This window comes from Bos taurus, chromosome 24 (genome assembly GCF_002263795.3).
Source record: "Bos taurus isolate L1 Dominette 01449 registration number 42190680 breed Hereford chromosome 24, ARS-UCD2.0, whole genome shotgun sequence".
Classification (NCBI taxonomy): domain Eukaryota; kingdom Metazoa; phylum Chordata; class Mammalia; order Artiodactyla; family Bovidae; genus Bos; species Bos taurus.
Window position 1 is genome coordinate 10,927,579 of NC_037351.1, and position 18,625 is coordinate 10,946,203.

Sequence of the window (18,625 nt, forward strand, 5' to 3'; positions counted from 1 at the left end):
CTAAACACCCTTACAGGAGCTCCACCGTCCAGAAAGGTAAACGGAGTACACGCAGTCAGTCAGATGGACGCGCGGGCACACGCCCCCTCGCAGTCTCAGACCGCCGCAGAAGCCGGCAGCCCGGCCAGCGCGGAGTTTTCCCCGCATGTATCCTGGGTTAAAAACAGCCCCTCGTGCTCCCGGTGGAGGAGAGCAGACCGGACTGCGTGCTGCCCTGCACACGGACAACGCCGGGATCTGCTCGCTCAACTCGCCAACTCGCGTCGCACCCGGTGTCCGTCAGCACCAGCTTGCCCGGCCCAGCTCCCTTCGCCCGCCCACCCTGCCCGGCGGAGCCGCAGATCAGGGCCACCGAACGGTAACTTGCGGACGCCAGGGAAACTCCGTGCGGATCTCCCCGCCCGCTTTCCGCCTGCCACGGAGTCCCGCTTCCCCGGGCGCACCGGAGGGCGCACTTGTGCCCAGCTGCGCCTTCCCCGGGCCCCCCGCAGGCGCACCCACTCACCTGGGGGCTCGCTGCCCTCTCCGCGGCGTCCCGCGCCAGCCACCTGGGCGTTGGCATCCGAAAGGGCGCGCGCTCAGCAGCCGGGCGCCCGCGGGCTCCTGGGGACCCAGGGCGCGCGGTGGGGCGCACGGGGCGGACCCGCGGCGCCCGCTCGGATCACAGCCCTCTCCGCGGGACGCGGGCTGCGGGGACCCCGCGCGGGCCCCCAGCGCCCCGGTCCCGCCGGCTCGGCCGGCTCCCCGGGGCGGCTCAGACGCTGGGTCCGGAGCGAGAGAGCGAGCGGCCGCGCGTCCGGAGACAGGGCGAGGGGGCGAGTGGGCGGGCGCAGAAGAGGCGGAGAGGGCGCACTGGGCCGGGCCAGGTGGGCGGGCGGCGGGGAGGAGCGGGGGGTCGGCGGCCGGCGCTGGCAGACAGCGCTGTGCGTGGCGGGACCCGGAGCCGCCGAGACTCTGGCACCTCCCGGAGCCCAAGTGAGGGCTCTTGGCACCGCAGCCGCTCCGCCGCCGCGCGCGCACCCCCGCGCGCGCACCCCCGCGAGCCCCTCCTCCACCGCCCTCCTGACAGCTCCGCGCAGACCGAGTCCTTCTCAGGAAAATCCAGGAGAGCGGTGGAAGTAGGAGGGGCAGCAGCCCATCCATCTCCAGGCGAGGTATTTGCATCTGAAAACGCCGAGCTGGAGGAGAGTTTGGAGAATTTTTTTTTTTCCCAGCGCCCTCCCCTCCCCACCCCCAACCTGTCGCGGAATCCGTGATCAATGGAGCTCCTGAGGCATGAAGGCAAAGTCATAAAACTAATCAGAACTTACAGTTTTCTTGCGTGATAGTTTTGCCCTTTCAATCTCCTCGGACTGCCCTAGTTCTACTTTCTGTACTTGCAGAAAATTTCTTCCCCTGCTGGGCTGGCTAATGCAAAACTTCCGAGGTGTGTGATTTACGCGCTGGGTGGGAGAGAGGACCCTCGCGAGGTGGGCAAGGGGGTCTAGTCTTTTTAGGACGCGCCGCCGCCGGTAGAGTTGAGCAAGCTTTGTGTGCTTCTGCTCTGGTGCTTGATTTAGTCTGATGCCTAGCTGTTCCGTCGTAGGGGTGAGGAAGGTGAATAAATCGTTTCCAAGCGCGTTCGTTTTCATTTTTCTCATTCGGTCAACGGAACTGGCCCTGCGTCTCCCATCCATCCGTAACGGAGATTCTCCAGATACCCGGCTTGTGGGCTTGGCTGGTCGGTGTAAGCACCTCTGCTTCCTGTATCCCTCAGGCACACTTACCCTCCCCCCAGTCCAGCTCCTCCAGTCCGCTTAGCTTGCTTCTTTTTTTTCTCTCTCTCTCTCTCCTCTACTTAGTCTTTAAAACTGGATTCTGTGCTAATCATTCTAACAGAAAATCTTTTTGAAGCGTATTCATTTCCAAATACCGCGGCTCGCTATGGTATTTACTTACAATTGCTTCATTTTAAAAGTTGTCTCTTCAACCCCAAACCTCTCCAGCTCCAGGTTTGCTTGGAGGACCATTTCACGGTCCATTTCCATTCAACTATCAGCCATCCCTCAAACTCTGTACCTTTAGAACAGACCTCTTTATATCTTGCATAGATACCGCCTTGGGTTTCCCAGGATGTACTTTCTTTCAACTCCACCATCATCATTTTCCTGGTAGCCAGACCTTAAACCTTGGCTTCATCTTGAAGGACGTTGACAGGATTTTATCTGTGAAAATCCTCAATTATTCCAGCTAATGTTCACAGTCTAGAACTTTACATTTTTCTGGTGGCCTTCCTTTGTGTAAATGAATTTGCTTCTGGGATGGGACCTATACTTATAATTGCTCTGGACCAAACGTTTCAGGAAAGCAAAGAGGAATATTCACTATGATTAAGACACAGCACATGTTTAACCCACACCAAGTATTTGTTGAATACAAGAAGTGAATGGTTGTATCCCATCCAGTATTAACACAAATCTGAGCCCACCTGCCAGTTTTTAACCAGCTCATTGACTGCCTGGATCTTTCATCTATAAGGGATGATGTGGGATCAGGAATTTGGTACTATACCATATATATTTATTAGCTCATTTTAATCAACGGCCGCCACATATGAAAAGGGAAGGAAATGGAGGTTTTGTTTTGTTTTGTTTTTTTGGTGTTATTTTGTTTATACTTTTCCTAAAATTGTCCTCAATTATTTATTTTCTGGTCCTCTGCATAAATAGTGATCATCAGTTTGGGCTTTCATCCTGAACCAGATGTTTCCAGACTCCTTGCCTTTCTTTTTAAAAAATACCCTTAAACTGGCACCGAAAAGGGACCACTTCCAGGGCTTGAAAGTGTCTAACACATGGAAATGAATTGTCGGAGGAGACACACATGCTGACAAAGCAAGAAACTTTGGGAAGGGGCCCCGGGCGAAGAGCGGGAGGTAAAGGAACCCAGGAGAACTGTTCTCAGTCTCCAGTTTCATGGTGATGGGATTAGTTTCTGGGTGGTCTCTGGCGGATCATTCTGACTCAGGGTCCTTCCTGGGGGCACATGCATTGCTCAGCCAAGATGGATACCAGCGAGGATTCGGGGAGGTGGTAGGACATGTGACGTCTCCTTTTTACCTTTCCTGAACTCTTCCAGTTGGTGGTGGCTTCTTAGTTCTGTGTTCCTTACTAGGATCTCCTGTCGTAAGATAATTCATGGAAATAGTTATGATGGTGCCTGGGCAGGGTGGGTGGTTTTAGTCAGTGTGCTTCCGCTAACAGAAACTGTAACCTTCACCTAGATTCTAGAAGGGGTGAGTTACCCAGAATACCAGTTCTGGTTCTGTTCCTCATAGAGGAAGATCTAGGCTCCTCTCCAGCCAAGTGCAGTGCAGAAGGCAAGGGTAGGAACAGAGGGTGCTTCAAACAGTAACTGAGGGACATCTAGTCATCTGGGGAGGTCCTTTTCCAAGGAGGAGGTGCTTAAGCTGAGACATGGTGATGAGAAGAAGTTGGACTTGAGAAACCCTGAAGGAAAATGGCCTGGGCAGAAAAAACAAGGGCAAAGGTCTGCAGAAGGTCTGGAGAATGAAAGAGGCAAGTGTATTTGAGAAACAGAGAGCACAACGCAAGGGGGAGAGTCAAGATGGGTTATACTGGAGTGGTGGGCAAGAGACAAATGTTGTAGCGTCTTCTAGGTCCCTAGAAGGTGTTTGTGTTTTATTTTTAGGAGGGAGCCCAACATTAGGAACAATAAATAAAGGAAATATTCCACAGGTTTACACTGTAGTCAAGTCCAAGGACATGTTTTTTAGATCCTTTCTCCTTTTCCTATAAATGTTGGTTAATTAGAGAACCTCATTTCCTGAGAAACACAAATAAAAAGACACTGTACTAGATAAATCCCAAGATGATACCAAATGTTTAAGATTCTATGACATACAAACATAAGTCATCACTGCAGATGCTTATTTATGAAATGTCATGCTTCCATTATTTCCAAATTTATGCTTTAATATTTATATTCTAATATAGAACAATCTTTTAAAAATCCTCTCAGTTGAAGTTATTGTTTCTTTACTGTCATATAATGTACACAAATCAATATGTCCCCCTTTTTTCCTACTTTAAGAAAATACTTTCAATGTACTTTCACTCTTGATTAAACCAATAAAACTCTCTTTTGGAGAAGGAGGAATCAGAAGAGGTAAGAGAACTTTGCCATAATTCCTGTTGCTGTGGAAAGTATTTCCCTACACTTCTTATTTCCCAAAGCAAATTCAGTGCAAAAGTACAAGGTTTCTGATGAGATTGATGGTTCAATTATATTCATATTCATTCCATCCTGATCTTACTCTAAAACCGTGGCTTGAGTATCTGGCAGCTGAGGGCAGAAAAGAGCTAATCATGAGGTCTGCACAGTTCCAGCAATTCTGGGGAGCCCTGGGCAGGAAAACATAGATGTGGCAGAAGGTAGGAGGCTCTCACATAAGGCAAGCTCTCAAAAAGATCATTTATAGTTTCCTGTGAAAAATCTCTCCCTGATATAAATGTGTGGATAATCATAAAAATGTATCTTTTCATTATGTGATGCTTAGAGTTTCCCTGAGTATGTCTATTCATCAATCTGGTTCATCTAATTAGGTTTACATGCATTTTCTAGAAAGGAAAGGACTAAGTAGGGCAGACTCCTAGATCTTTGTTGTCCTTTACTAACTTTTTAAATAGTAACTGAGTCCCTGCTGTCCGATCCTTAGTCTAGAGGTTGAGAACACAAAGGTGAAGGCGCAGTTCTTATCTTCAGGAACCTTCCAGCCTGTTGTGAAAATAAGAAGGTGGACATCTCCCTGCACCACGATGAGCATCGTGACGAGGTAAACAGAGCATCGGGCGTGGGAGCACATATCATGAACAAAAAGCCTCAAATGGGAAGAGCCAGCATTTGGGTTGTACCCTGAGAGCAATGTGGGAGCATGAGGAACTTTATGACGGGAAACTGTGATGCTAATTGCACAAGAAGGCAGCTGATTTAGGTCAGCTTGGCACTGAAGGTGAGGAGGTGTTCAGGGAATTACTGTAGAAATCCAGGTGAGAAAAATAGTAGCCTGGACTCTAGTTCTGGCATTAGTGCATGAAAACATCTTAGATATAATCAGAAAATAGAAGTAGATTTAAAGATATCTTGAATGCTGCTTCTGCTGCTAAGTCACTTCAGTCATGTCCGACTGTGCGACCCCATAGACCGAAGCCCACCCGGCTCCCCCGTCCAGGCAAGAACACTGGAGTGGGTTGCCATTTCCTTCTCCAATGTATGAAAGTGAAAAGTGAAAGCGAAGTTGCTCAGTCGTGTCCGACTCTTCGCGACCTTATGGACTGCAGCCCACCAGACTCCTCCATCCATGGGATTTTCCAGGCAAGAGTACTGGAGTGGGGTGCCATTAAATGCAGTTATCAATAAAAACATAAGTGATCATAGAGAGAATAAAGATGTTTGCTAGGATTAGCATCATGATATCAGCACACACACCCCGACCCCTGACAACATCTCACTGGTGACTGTGCCCCTCACAGGTACTAGACAGGGAAAATCCGAAGTATGCAATGACACAATTTCACTGCTTAAGATGTTCTCAAGGGCTCCTTGAATATTATTTAAGCAGTCAGTCTGTCCAAAAGTGAATACTTGGAGAATATACTATTTAGTTAAGGGGCTTGAAGATATTCACAGACCAGGGGAGCTGCTGAGACAGCATAGAAGGCAAGGATGTCTAATGAGGTCTAAGGAATTATCTCCTTAAATGTTCTCCAGGGTGAGGAGAGAAGGAGAAGGGGTGACAGAGGATGAGACGTTTGGATGGCATGACCGACTCAGTGGACATGAATCTGAGCAAACTCCAGGAGATAGTGAAGGACCAGGAAGCTCTGACTGCAGTGCATAGGGTCACAAAGAGTCGGACATGACTTAGTGACTGAACAACAACAAGGGTGAGAAGGAGGCCAATGGACCTTTCAGGAGCCACAGTAAGGACACAGGACTAAGATCTCATTGAAAACCGCCATCAGGCTGAGTGGTCTAAGATCTCATATTAAGCAATGAAAGAGCCCAAGCATGAAAAACCTTGATAGCATAAATAAAATGAGAAAGAAAAAAACCAAAAGTCCTTTGCAAACTCACCTACGCTAAGATGCATCCCAGCGGGTGGTACTCAGATTTCTGGGGTGATGCAATGATACAGATGGACCAGTACTGAGGTTTCCATTCCCTTCAAATATACAGTATAGAGAACTTCGCTGCACAAGCATGATAAGCACTGGGACTTCCCTGATGGTCCAGTGGTTAAAACTTCACCATCCAATGCAGGGGGTGTGGGTTTGATCCCTTGTCCAGGAGCTAAGATCCCACATGCCCCGTGGCCAAAAAAAAAAAAAAACATGAAATGGGAGCAATGTTGTCACAAATTTAATAAAGACTTTAAAAATGGTCCACATCAAAAAAGGAAAAATCTTAAAAAAAAAAAAATGGTGAGAGCTAATGGTGAAACAAAAGCAGAAACAGAAAGTTTAGACTTTTAAGTCTGCCTACTTGTATATATTGTGCTTTAAATTACTGGTAGTTTACTCCTCACCCCAACTACTTAGAAAAAAAGAAGGAAAATGGAAAGAAAATGACATATCTTTGCTAAAGCAAAGATGAAGAATGCATTTTTTCCCCTGTTCTAGGCAAAGGAAGTTGTCCCGGCTATCTTTCCAGAACTCTTCAGATATTGAAAGCTTCTTCATGGGGCTTGAGAATATCTGAGATATTGTGGGTGCTTGGTTATCATTTTAAATAAGGAGAGTTTTCTGTTGCTACATGTCAAATTTATCAACATTTTCTTTCTGATGAACAAACTCAAACAGATAAACATCTGACCTGGATTTGGTGTTAAACGCCAAGGCAAGGGAACTCTTACTTAAATCGTGTATGATACCGTGGCTGTGCAATTGTATCTCTGGATTTAGAATAGTTAGAACACAAATCACTTTTTAAAAAGCATCTCAAATGAAAATTGTCAGAAATAATATAGCTAGGCCTGTGTTATCTCTTGAATTATAGTTGTTCCATAAAAACCTTCTAAAACCATCATAGAGAAAAGTGATAATGCAAATTTCTGCTAAACATTGCTCTATCACTCTGTGATAAACCAGAGAATCTTCTGCAGGAAAATAAAAGTGGATTTTCACAATAAACTCATTTCAAAAGTATTTATTGAGTATGTGCTTGTGTACCAGGTTTGATGCCACAAATTGCAGGAATTACAAAGGAAAGTAAGGCCGAGTCCCCACAGAATACTCCAGGCACATTCAGAACTATTAAAAAAAGAGAGATGAGGCTAAACTCAGTAAGAGAACAGTAAGCAGCAAGGTACAAGATTTGAAGGAGGAAGACATTTGTTAATGGAGAGTCCTAAAAACATAAACCAGGCTTCCCAGGTGGTTTAGTCATAAAGAATCTGCCTACCAAGAAGACATGGGTTCAATCCCTGGGTTGGGAAGATCCCCTGGAGAACAGTCTCCAAGGAGCAACAGGATTTAATAGGGGATTTTTGTTTTTTTATATAAAATGAGATGCTTACAGAGGATCCTCTGCTTGCCTAGACAGAAAGGCCTCCCTTGTTCACCTTGGGCTGGGACGGTGTTTCTCTGCCTGTTGACTAACCTGATGTACAGACTCAGAGAGCTGGCTTGCCCTGGGTTCTGCAGGCTTTATAGCTGGTGCCACTCAATTATATTTAGTGCTCTCCTAACACGCATGAAATGTACATGGAGGGATGACCCTACTTCCAGCCGCTGCACGGAACCAAAAGTACGGCTCTCAGGAGTATGTGACTTTGAGGCTAAACTCATATTCAGAAAGCAAATTCAGGAAGAGAAAACAAGAAGAAACAATACACCTTAGGAAGAAAGAGAAAATGAAATGAGCCAGTTTTTTTCAAAGGCAGGTAAGCATGCTTAATGAAATACTGAAGAGCTGCCACCCTAGAAGCTACTTGTGGTTAAGAAGCACAGTCTTTTTATGAGCTTGAACTACTCCATTGACAAAGGTGATGTCTCAAGCAGTCATTATCTCTGTGAACTGCAAGTGGTTTCCCTTTTCACTTTCAGGATTGAGTGATTCAAAAGGGATACAATCAGCATTTCTCCTTCACTTCCTCACCCATCTGGCCAAATGGTCACTCTGCACCCCAAGCTAATGAGGGTCTCTCACTACAAAATAGTAAAGAAGAAAACTAAATCAAGACCGATGCCATGTGTGAAGACCAACATATGCAGTCCTTATGGACAAAATAAGGCGCAATAGTTTCTAATGTATTTGTCTGTTAGTGTGAGAAGATGTTGCGGTGGAAATCAATGCTCATTATGCTTCATTTATTTGGTTAGGGCTTTGTAGATTTAATGCTGACAGGAAAATGTTATACATATCGTGAGGAACTTAAAGATCTCCTTCCAAATAAATCTGTGGATACAAATTATGGTCTGAGAGGGTTAAGGGGCCTCAGTAAGCAACTGAATTACCACCAGTCACAGAAGATAACACCTTATGCGTGAAATGACCTAATAAGACACGTTCGATGACACGTAAGCATATTCCCTCATTTTATCCATAATGAAACTGAAATTCAGGAAGATAAGGAGATTGGTTCATAATCTCATGGCAAACCCAGGTATGTGAATAAGAATCAAAACCCACGGGGCTTCCCTGGCAGTCCAGTGGTAAAGACTTCGCCTTCCAATGCAGGGTGTGCAGGTTTGATCCTTGATTGGGCAACTAAGATTCCACATGCCTTGTGGTCAAAAAAAACTAAACATAATGCAGAAGCAATATTGTAACAAATTCAATAAAGACTTTAAAAATGGTCCACATCAAAAAAAAAAAAAGAATCAAAACCCAGAAAGGAAAGCATGCCAGTTGGTCGACAGGGCAACAGCCAATGCGGGAGTCCTAAAAATCCTAGACATGCAGACATGATTATTTGCTATTTTGCATGTCAAATACCAAGAAGGATTTTTGTTATTTCATAGCTTTTCTAAGCAGTGGAAAAATAATTTGGTTGTAGCCATTGTCACTTTTAATCTGACATTTTTTAATAGTTTGGATTGTTCTGGATTTATAATGATATGAATGGAATGTATTTTCACAAATAATTCTGTAGACATGGCTTCCCATATCACACCTTAAAATTTTATTTAAGGTGTAAATGTAATGTAAATCTACTAAAGTAAATCATCATTCTCCTTCTTAGAACAATAAGACTTGAATGAGTCCATCGCTTTAGGCTAAAAAGCCTATATTTTGGATAACTATAAGGTCAAATGAATAGCTCATGGCAAGAAAGTAATTTGATGTTACAATCTATATTGATGGATAATTCAGTTCCTTTATCGAATGAAATATCAAGTAGTTCCCCCAAAACTTAAACAGCTACATCAGTTCAGTTCAGTTCAGTTCAGTTCAGTTGCTCAGTCATGTCCGACTCTTTGCGACCCCATGAATCGCAGCATGCCAGGCCTCCCTGGCCATCACCAACTCCCGGAGTTCACTCAGACTCACGTCCATCGAGTCAGTGATGCCATCCAGCCATCTTATCCTCTGTCGTCCCCTTTTCCTCCTGCCCCCAATCCCTCCCAGCATCAAAGTCTTTTCCAATGAGTCAACTCTTCGCATGGGGTGGCCAAAGTACTGGAGTTTCAGCTTTAGCATCATTCCTTCCAAAGAAATCCCAGGGCTGATCTCCTTCAGAATGGACTGGTTGGATCTCCTTGCAGTCCAAGGGACTCTCAAGAGTCTTCTCCAACACCACAGTTCAAAAGCATCAATTCTTCGGCGCTCAGCCTTCTTTACAATCCAACTCTCACATCCATACATGACCACTGGAAAAACCATAGCCTTGACTAGGTGGACCTTTGTTGGCAAAGTAATGTCTTTGCTTTTCAATATGCTATCTTGGTTGGTCATAACTTTTCTTCTAAGGAGTAAGCGTCTTTTAATTTCATGGCTACATAAGTTTATTTAAACCATAGGTAATGAATAAAAATAGCTCTACTACTTGTTAAAAAATTACTAGGTACTCTTTAAATGTTTAAATATTCCCTATAGATTAAGACAAAATATATCTTTCTAAGTTTCTGAAAGACAGGTCCTTAACCAACCTTGCAAATTTGCCTAATATGAGAGTCATGTTTGAATGAATACATAAGAGAGCAAGGCAAACAATGTTTCAGGTGTTTTCATTTGTTTAACCAAGGTGGGTCAAGTCAGTGCCCCTCTCATCACACCCAACCAGCAGTCAAGTTGGGCCCACAGAGTGAGTTTATTTTTTTGTGTTTCTTTCTGTGTTTGTTACTGGAAGGTTATACATATATATCTCTGTTTCTGACTTCTCTCCCTTTTTTCATAAATGTTGACTATATATCTGGCTGTGCCACACAGCTTGAGGGATCTTAGTTCCCCAACCAGGGATTGAACCTGGGCCCCTGGTAGTGGCAGCATGGAGTCCTAGCCACTGGACTGCCAGGGAATTCCCTCTGCTTTCTACACACTGAAAATCTGACCACACCTACAATTTCATACTGTAAAGTATGGCAACATGAAGTCTTTCTGTTCCCTTGAGATGGGCATATGCACTCCATCTTGCCACAGTCAGCTTACTCCTTAATTTACTGTCAGGCCTTCATAGGTGTGTAAATTTATAATTCCTACTGTTGAAGGTCAGACATCTTAGTCTGCTCCCACTTCTGTAAGAAAATACCCGAGGGACTTCCCTGGTGGTCCAATGGTTAAGACCCCACCTTCCAATGCAGGGGCACAGGTTCAGTCCCTGGTAGAGGAGCTAAGATCCTATATGGCTCATGGTCAAAAAAAGGAAAACAGAAGCAACATTGTAACAAGTTCAATAAAAAGCTTTTAAATGGTCAACATCAAAAAAAAATCTTAAAAAAATACCTTAGTCTGGGTGGTGTCCACAACAAAGGCTAATTTCTCTTGTGTTGTCTGGAGTCTCCACATGTGAAATCATGGTTGGACAGGTCCAGTGCTGGTGAGAACTCTCTTCCTGGGAGTAGACGGCCTTCTAATTGCTGAGAGTAGACAGCCTTCTAATTGCAGTGTCCTCACGGTCAAGCAAAGGTCTGTCTTCATCCTCTAATGTGGTCACTAACTCCATTGTGAGGGCTTCACCCCAAGACCCCATCCAAGTCCAATGGTGTCCTAAAGGCTCTGCCTTCAAACACCATCACATGGGGGATTAGGGTCTTATCATACGCATTCTGGGCTTTCTTAGTGGCTCAGACGGTAAAGAATCTGCCTGCAGTACAGGAGACCCAGGTTCAATCCCTGGGTCAGATAAGTCCCCTGAAGAATGAATTGGCTCCCCCACTCCAATATTCATGCCTGGAAAATTCCATGGACAGAGGAGCCTGGTGGTCCCAAAGAGTCAGAGACAACTGAATGATTAACACTTTCACTTTCATATGAATTTGGGGGGAAGCACAAACATTTAGTCCAAAGCACATGTGCATTAAGGCGTGCTCAGTCAACTCTTTACAACCCCGTGGATTATAGCCCACCAGTGTCCTCTGTCCAGTGATTTTTCAGGACTAGAGTGGGTTGCCATTTCCTCCTCAAGAGGATCTTCCCGACCCAGGGATCAAGCCTGTGTCCCCTGTGTCTTCTGCATTGGCAGGTGGATTCTTTACCACTTGCCAGTGCCACCTGGGAAGCCAATCCACAGCACAAGATATGCAGATAGGCAGATTTCAAAGTCCAAAGCTTTATTTTTTCCTCCCATTTACCCATTAGACATAATTAGATCTTGTACTTCTTATGCGTGGAAGCTATCTACATGGTGTATTCAGAGTGAATGGAAACCTCATGCTACGTAGCTGAATCCTTTCATTACCTGGAAAACCTCAGCACCACCCGTTGGACTGTGTATGTGAGTTGGCAAATGGCTTCTGATTTTTTTCTTTTTTCTTTTTTTTCTCATTTAACTTATGCTATCAAGGTTTTCCTGGAGTAGGAAATGGCAACCCACTCCAGTAATCTTGCCTGAAAAATACAATGGACAGAGGAGCCATGGTGGGCTACAGTCCCTTGGAGTTGTAAAGAGTCTGTCGCGACTGAGCACTCACATATACACATCAAGGCTTTCCATGCTTGGGTTAAATGGGATCTAGCAGTTAGATCGGAGAAGGCAATGGCACCCCACTCCAGTACTTTTGCCTGGAAAATCTCAAGGATGAAGGAGCCTGGTAGGCTGCAGTCCATGTGGTCACTAAGAGGCGGACTCGACTGAGTGACTTCCCTTTCACTTTTCACTTTCATGCATTGGAGAAGGAAATGGCAACCCACTCCAGTGTTCTTGCCTGGAGAATCCCAGGGACGGGGGAGCCTGGTGGGCTTCCATCTATGGGGTCGCACAGAGTTGGACACAACTGAAGCGACTTAGCAGCAGCAGCGCAGCAGTTAGATACGCACAAGGCAATGGCAACCTATTCCAGTACTCTTGCCTGGAAAATCCCATGGACAGAAGAGCCTGGTAGGCTTCAGTCCATGGGTCGTGAAGAGTTGGACATGACTGAGCGACTTCAATTTCACTTTTCACTTTCATGCATAGGAGAAGGAAATGGCAACCCACTCCAGTGTTCTTGCCTGGAGAATCCCAGGGACAGGGGAGCCTGGTGGGCTTCCGTCTATGGGGTCGCACAGAGTCAGACACGACTGAAGCAGCTTAGCAGCAGTAGCAGTTAGATAAATCTATTAGAGTGACAAATTTATTAAAAGCAAGAATAAGTACTAAGTCGCTTCAGTCGTGTCCGACTCTTTGAGATCCCATGGATTGTAGCCCACCAGGCTCCTCTGCCCATGGGATTTTCCAGGCAAGAATACTGGAGTGGTTTGCTAATTCCTTCTCCAGGGGATCTTTTCGACCCAGGAATCGAACCCATGTCTCTTATGTCTCCCGCATTGGCAGGCAGATTCTTTACAACTAGCGCCAGAAGCAAGAATAACAAAATATGTCTTATTCTATTTCATGAAGACTAGTTATGAAATAATCTTAAGTAACTTTAGCTGTCCCTATCTTACCTGAGTGATTTAGATGTTAATACTCAATTTGTAAGGATTTCTTTCTTCAAAAAATGCAATTATTTCAATTATGTCCAACATATTTTTCCATATTTATAACACATGATCTTTATATTCCTAAACTCTACTTCTTATACTGAATTTGTTTTGTTATTTTTATTTTGGCTTAAAAATAAGGAAACTTGTTAAACATTAATGAGAGTCATAGAAACCATTGTTACAATACTACAGTTTTATATTTTACTCACACATCTATAAACAGTATTGGAAGTATAATAATGCAATTAAACTAAAAGCAATATTTTTAAAGCCTTTGAAGCATAAAATTTTTAATTTGGGGATAAGATTCATTAAACCCACTTAAATTAATACATTTAAAGAGCATTTAAAGCAGCTCTTAAATATGTCATGCATGAATGTACTGTGTTTGTACAAGACCCATTATTGAAGGACCCCTTATGTCTTCTAAAGAAATGTTTATAAATTCAGATATTTTCAGAAATATTAGCATTTCCTTTTTATAGTAGAACATGGATTATAGTCATTGAAGTCTACCCAAATCTATCAATCTCTTAATAGACATAAATCTACATCTATAGATTCTTCTTTCTAGTGTTTTTTTTTTTTTCTTTCCAAAATCATGTCAAGGATTCTAAAGACATATACCATCAATAAAGTTGAGATATTGGCATTCACTTTCATCTGTTCATTTGTTGGTCTGAAGAAACAGAAGACTGCAGGAGGCACACACATATCAGCTGCATCACATCTCATTTGTTGGAAAGGATGTCATGGTTAAAATTGAACAAAATTGCTCTGAAAAGCATCTTGCAAAAGAAGCAGATAACTGTCCCTATATGAATTATCTAAATTGAATGCTTCCTGCTGCCTAAAGTCAGGTAATCGGCGTCAGATGAACAGATCAAATTTAAGGGAAAAAAATGTGTGAAATGCTCATTTCAAAAAAAAAAAAAAGTACAAACCTAGCAATTGCCCTCCTAACTGTCTGGACTTAGTATAAAAGTTAATCAGGAATCTAGAAAGGAACAGATGTAAAAGAATGCCAAACATACATTCTCCCACACTTTTGATTAACTGAGCTGAAGATGGAGGTATTGAGAGATGTAACTTTTCCACCATTCTTTAAGTCCATTAAGCACTAATTGTGAAAGTTTTTTTTTTCTTCTGAAGAAAAGTAAAGAAGAGGGAAAAAAAAAAAAAAAAACCCTTTCTTCCTACCCGTTCTGACAGAAGACACAAAAGCCCTGAACTGTGAGTGGGGCAACATGTCCACACTCCTTTCAGCGGAGAGCTTTTATTTCCCGCCTGTCAACAGGAACTCAGGCCCTTTTTGGAAACTTATTGTCCCCAGCTAAGACCCTTGTGAAAGGCAACAGATGTTACTAAGATTACACCAGCCTGTCCACTATCCTGTTTCCTTTTTCAAGGAAGAAAAAAAGAGAGCCAGCAAGAGAAAGGAGACCGAGCCTTGCTTGACATCGCGGCACCGGTCTGCACTTGAGCAGGTCCGTTTGCACACGCTCGGCCGGCCGCGCAGAAAGGGCTGCGCGCGTCTATTCAGCCGGAGGTCACTCCTAACGCGCTCCTCAGCGGGCCTCACGTCTTTCACACGGAGCAGCTGCCTCCGATTGCCAGAACAAATTGAGGTGATTCAGGCCACCAGCGGGGCATAACTATAACTTCCATTCACTAGGAAGGGAGGAAAGCGTTCAAAGCAGACCAACTGGGGTTGCCCACAATAAACCGTAGGATTAGATTTGATACACTGGATATTAAGACACGGTCGTATTGAAAAGTGGGCCATAATGACATAAGAGACTACAAGATAGCTATGAGTGACAATAAGGAAAAGAACTTGGGCATTTATTAAGTTACAGCTAATTATCAAAGGCCCTATATTTCTGTGTCTTCCTGTGTGTGCCTCCTCATTCCTGTCTGACTCTGCGATCCTATGGACCCTAGCCAGCCAGGGTCCTCTGTCCATGGAATTTCCCAGGCAAGAATACTGGAGTGGGTTGCCGTTTCCTGCTCCAGGGTCTTCCTGATATCTGAGGAATTCTCATCATCCCCTAGGGAGACAACAAAATCCTCAGGTGCACTTGACTCGTATGGAAGGCTGACAACATTTATTAAACAAAACACCCATTGAGCCAGGAAGTGATCTGAAGCAAAGTGATGGTTAGACAAAACTCGAGAGATGATCTTCCGATTTAAGCATAGCGTTACATGAGTTGTTTAAAACTACTGAGATAGAATTATTCCAAAAATAAAGCAGGAAAGGAAAATGTGTTCAAATGACAATAGAAATTCATTACATAAAAAACAGCAAGAACGTGAACATCACTCAGTCATGTCCAACTCTTTGGGAGTCCATGCATAGTTCTCTAGGCCAGAATACTGGAGTGGGTAACCTATCCCTTCTCCAGGGGATCTTCCCAACCCAGGGATGGAATTCAGGTCTCCCACATTGCAGGCAGATTCTTTACCAGCTGAACCACTAGGAAAGCTCAAGGGTACTGGAGTGGATAGTCTCTCCCTTCTGCATCAGATCTTCTCAACCCAGGAATCGAACTGGGGTCTCCTGCATTGCAGGCAGATTCTTTACTAACTGAGCTATCAGAGAAGCCCAAAAAGCAGCATGAATTGATACAAAGGATTTTCTCATTTTTAAACAGGGCCTTTGAAATTTTTAAAAGGACCTGTTTTGAAGATCCCATATTTATGTTAAAAATAAAATATCCCTAGTCCAGCCAGAAAGATAATATCAGGCAAACATTATTTGAGTATAGATGAGGTTCTTTTTCTTCTTTGATGGAATTATATTTCTTAAATTACAAGTGTCATTTCCACATTTTTTTAGTTCCCAACCTGTATGATCGTGTTAAAATTCAGGATAATTATTTCCTCAGTCCCATTCAATCATGACCACCCATTCATAGGTAGTGATGAGATTTTTGCATGTTAGAATTTTTGCTTCGGAGTATTTCTTATCTTATCCCCACCAAAACTGCAGTTATAGAGAGCAGGTAATATTCTTTGTTTATATTTGAAGAACTTAGAATAGAATTTTGCATAGCATAGGATCTCATTCAGTAAATGAATTATGGTTAAATATTAATTTATACTCTTTAATATGTAAAACATCACAAAAAATAAACAAATGCAAATATATGAAAGACACTGCAATTTGTCCAGTGTCATAAATACAATAGCATACTTTTCAAACAAGATAGTCATGTCCTAAATTACAAGGGGCAAATTATTTTGTCAGTGAGAACTCATTGGCCTTTGCTTTGCCAATGTGAACATTGACCTTTAAGTGAATTCCACGGTCATTTAAATAGGGATGGACTCCTATTTCTGAAAGGATGATCTAAATTCTCAGTGGTATTTAATATAGAACTCTTTCTTCCATGTGGCCTCTATATTTTATTCTTCTGTGTAGCCCTTCCCCTGATGGGCAATTTATAGATTCTGCAACTCACTCCTTTCCTAATATATCTTAAAACTATCTTCTGCCAAGAAATTATGTCCCTAACGTCCAGAATTCACATGGACTTTGGAATTTGGCCACTCGTTCCTTTGATGGGTTAGATGCAAATAGAAATTATTCTTCAAGATATACATGCTATTAATAAAGCAGATAGGGAATGCTATCTCGGTTTGGGAAGTTAATTACCCTGCTGATACTAGTGCTAATAGCTCCATAACAATTATAAATTCAGTGTATTGATCTGCTAGAGGGCAGTCCAGAGGGGTCTGGTACCACAATGAAATTTACAGTGAAATTAGCAGCAAGGAAGTTAGTGCCTGACCATAAACGTCACAGAAAATCAACAAAGACATTTGGCATAGGGGAAATGGAGCCAATGGATATATCTGAGGGGAAAAAAATAGTTTATTAATGAACCTCTCAAACCACTGAAGGCAATATGAACCATAAATAGAACAGTTTAAAAAAAAATCAGGTGACCTGAAAACAATGTATTAAACACTCATATGTGCTTCTTCTTCTTCTTCTTCTTTTTTTTTTTTTTTAGAATAACATTCAAGGATTGGCAGCATGTTTAACCTGTGTAACTTTAGGCAACAGGATGTGAATAAGAGAAAATTATCCTAGAGATAATTAGACTTTCGTATGGGGAATAGAACATGCAGTTACAGTCCACTGGCTGGACAGAATCATACCAGCTCTTCATCTTCATGCTTCAGGCAGAAACTGCTCACCAGATGGGTCAGGAAGACATCCCCCTTCCATGGTACAGTATTGAGAAATTGTGTTGTGGGAGCTTTATTTCTCTTAGTGCAACATCTGGTGTTAGCTCCTGGATGAAAAGTACCCTCTGTTCAGGGTGGTAGCTCCTATTCTTTTCTCACTAAACAATTGTTTATGTCAGTGGAAGACATATGATCTTTACCTTCAGGGCATTATCTTCAATTCTTAAAGAACTTCCTTGCGTTTTCATTGACCGCCCAAAGGGTGATTCAGGAAGTATTAATTATCAATTGTTACTGAAATTTTGTTTGTCTTTATTGAATCATAATGATAATGGGAATTCAGGTAAAGGATGAAAAATATCTGCAACGTCAATGTATGCCGCCAAGATTGGCAGCTGCCAAACAATATTGATCTTACTCTTGTTTGGGCATTTGTCAGACTGCCTGGAGCTACACAAGGTCAAGATCCCAAATGCTCCTGGATGGAGTGTGTGTGGGACTGGTGTGTGTAAATTTTGCCTCACTTACTACTACTACTAAGTCGCTTCAGCCGTGTCCGACTCTGTGGGACCCCATAGACGGCAGCTCATCAGGCTCCCCTATCCCTGGAATTCTCCAGGCAAGAACACTGGAGTGGGTTGCCATTTCCTTGCCTCACTTACTCAAGAGGAAATCCCTGCCTCAACTGCCCTGCCCCTCCTCCTTCCCAGGTCTGAAAAGACTGTGTCCAGGGACATCTTAGAAGCTACATGGCAAACATGGTAGAACCCTTGTTTGTCTTTGATGCTGAATGGTTTTGTGGCTCAGAACCTACTGATCCTCCCTGAAACATCATCTGAAAGACAAGCAGACTTCTGTCTTTTTGGTTCGTTTTCCTTTGGGTTCTCTCCATCATTGCAATTTGCCTACCTAAATGCATCAACAATTTTTATTTTCACATGTTCTGTTTCTCTTTCATAGGAACTCAGAATCTCTAAATAGTTTATAAGGAAGCATAGTATAAGTGTATTTATTCACTTTTAAAATTTAACATTTGAAAGTGTATTAAATATGTTAGGTAGGAAGTTAGGCATGAACAATGAGGAGTAGCATAGCCAAAAAAGATTTAGCTGATCTCTAAAGCCCACCTTAGACACACTCCAGTGCAGTCCCAAAGAGCTCACAGATATACTACAAAATAACCGCACTGTTCTAAATCCAGTGCAAGCGGCCTAGCCTCACAGTGGATACAAACTAACCACAGGGACTTCTCCAACTCCGCAAGTGACTTGTGTCCTCAAGTGACCTTGGGTAGCCTGGA

The 18,625-nt window shown here is 43.3% G+C and overlaps 1 protein-coding gene across 1 annotated transcript in view; it reads right to left on the reverse strand.

The window, feature by feature from the left end:
• The window catches only part of CDH7 (cadherin 7), a 149,974-nt gene extending 149,214 nt beyond the window's left edge, over positions 1-760 (reverse strand). The window contains exon 1 of the mRNA XM_005223999.5: positions 506-760. The gene's annotated coding sequence lies outside the window, so the exon portion shown is untranslated. The remainder of the gene's footprint in view (positions 1-505) is intronic.
• Positions 761-18,625: the final 17,865 nt, after the last annotated feature.